The sequence below is a fragment of the Pistacia vera genome, unplaced genomic scaffold, assembly GCF_008641045.1.
Source record: "Pistacia vera cultivar Batoury unplaced genomic scaffold, PisVer_v2 Contig829, whole genome shotgun sequence".
Classification (NCBI taxonomy): domain Eukaryota; kingdom Viridiplantae; phylum Streptophyta; class Magnoliopsida; order Sapindales; family Anacardiaceae; genus Pistacia; species Pistacia vera.
This window is the reverse complement of record NW_022196700.1, coordinates 485,757-488,057: the sequence shown is the minus strand read 5'-3', so window position 1 is coordinate 488,057 and position 2,301 is coordinate 485,757. Positions and strand designations below refer to the sequence as shown.

General features: G+C 41.2%; 1 non-coding gene across 1 annotated transcript; it reads left to right on the top strand.

Annotated features, from left to right (window-relative positions):
• The first annotated feature begins 1,611 nt into the window (after positions 1 to 1,611).
• On the top strand, positions 1,612 to 1,718 carry LOC116118029. Its single transcript, XR_004126081.1, has one exon. It is a non-coding gene; the product is annotated as a small nucleolar RNA R71 (small nucleolar RNA).
• The last annotated feature ends 583 nt before the right edge of the window (positions 1,719 to 2,301 follow it).

Here is a 2,301-nt window from a genome sequence, read left to right as displayed (position 1 = left end):
ACACGAATCCGATTCGGATGGAAACTTCATCGCCTCAAAGACATTGAAAGTTACTGTTTCATCTTGAACTCTCAACAGTAGCTTTCCTTCTTGCACATCTATTAGTGCTCTCCCCGTGGCCAAGAATGGTCGGCCCAAAATAAGAAGAATTTCCTTATCCTCTTCCATATCCAGAACCACAAAATCAGCTAGAAAAATTATCTTATCCACCTTCACCAACACATCCTCCACTATCCCCCTCGGATGTTTTATGGACCTATTCCCAATCTCCTGAAAATAGAAAAGGGCATTAAATTAATACTAGCACCTAAATCACATAAAACACGATCAAACATAATATCTCCTATAGTGCAAAGAATAGTAAAACTCCCTGGATCTTTGAGCCTTGGGGGTAACTTCTTCTAGAGAATGGCACTGCACTCCTCTGTGAGCATGACCGTTTCCTCATCTTCTAACTTCCTTTTGTTCGAAAGGATTTCCTTAAGGAACTTCGCGTAGCTCGGCATCTGCTACAATGAATCTACAAAAGGAATGTTAATATGCAATTTTTTTAAAATTTCAATAAATTTTAAAAACTGCTTATCCTGATTTTTCTTTTTCGGTCTCTGAGGAAAAGGCACAGGTGGAGTGTGATGTGCCAACTCTGGTGGTATCTCGAGGAATGGCAATTTCTCCTTCTTCTTTTACCTTTCATCCTTTTTCTTGTTCTCTTCCTCCAAACCGCTTGGTTCCTTATTAACTACAATCTTTTCATCAACTTCCTCTTCAGATTCTTCCTTTTCAGATTCTTTCTTTCCAGCTTGTTCAACCTCTTCCAAAACTGTCCCACTCCTCAAAATTGTGGCATTTGCTTGCTCACGTGGGTTAGTGACTGTATTGCTTGGTAAGGAACCTTGCGGTCTCTCATTTAGCTTCTTGGCCAATTGGCCTATCTGTACCTCAAGATTCCGCATGGATGCCCCCTGATTTCTGAAATTCATCCTCGTCTCATTCATAAATCCCGTGGTCTCTTGCATGAATTTCCCAAACATGTCTTCCAACTTTGTCACTCTTGGATCTCCCGGTTGATTATTCACCCCTGGTTGGTTATTCGGCACTGTCCTTGGGTTCCATTAATTATTTTGCTGGTTCTGATTTCCCCAAGCCAGATTTGGATGATTTCTCCACCTTGGATTGTATGTGTTGGAATACGAGTTGTTTGGTTGCCTCTGATTTCCTGCCAAGTAGTTCACTTGCTCCGATGATGAAGATGACGAAGCAAATGTGTTCCCCACTTGACACTCGCTGCTCACATGGTTTCCTACACAAAAATCACAAGTTAGTTGAGATGCTTGAATAGAGTTTACTTGCATACTTCCCAACTATTTCTGAAGTGCCATGAGTTGGGCTGGGATGGCTGTAAAGGCATCAACTTCATGAAGACCCGTAGATTTTCTTGGTATTGCTCTCTCATTTGGTCTTTGATAGTTGTTGCTTGCCAAAACCTCAAGCAACTCATAAGCCTCCTCTGGTGTCTTATTTTGCAAAGCTCCTCCTGACGCTGCATCCACCATGGTTTGCACGTTACCCATTAGTCCATTGTAGAAAGTTTGGACTTGAAGCCAAACTGGCAACCCATGGTGTGGACATTTCCTCATCAATTCCTTGTACCTCTCCTAAGCCTTATACAATGACTTAGATTCATCTTGTAGAAATGATGTGATATCATTTCTCAGTTTTGTTGATTTTGCTGGGGGAAAGAACTTAGTTAGGAACTTCTATGTTAGATCATTCCAAGTTGTGATAGTCCCTGCTGGTAGTGCCATTAACCACCCCTTAGCTTTATCCCCCAATGAGAATGGGAATAACCTCAACCTAATGGCGTCATCTGACACTCCATTCGACTTGAAGGTGTCACAAATTTCCAAGAAGTTTGCAATATGCTGATTTGGATCTTCTTTCAAATCACCATTAAACCTTACCGACTGCTGGATCATCTGAATGATTGCTTGCTTAATCTCAAAGTTGTTGGCTTGCACCGTAGGTCTAGTAATACTCGACCCACTGCCATTAACCATGGGAACTGAGAATTCCCTTAGTGTCCTGTTTTCTGTTCTGCCATTTCAACAACTATTTCTTCTGTTTCTACCACTATGTCCTCTCTTTCCCTTCTCTCTCTATTAAGTCGTCTGGCGGTTCTCTCAATCTCAAGATCAACAAGAACCACTGGCTGACGTTTCGCTCTTCGCATAAACTGCACAGAATTAATGAAAGAAAGTGAGATCACAAACCAACTAAAAATTTAAAACAAAAATTAAAACT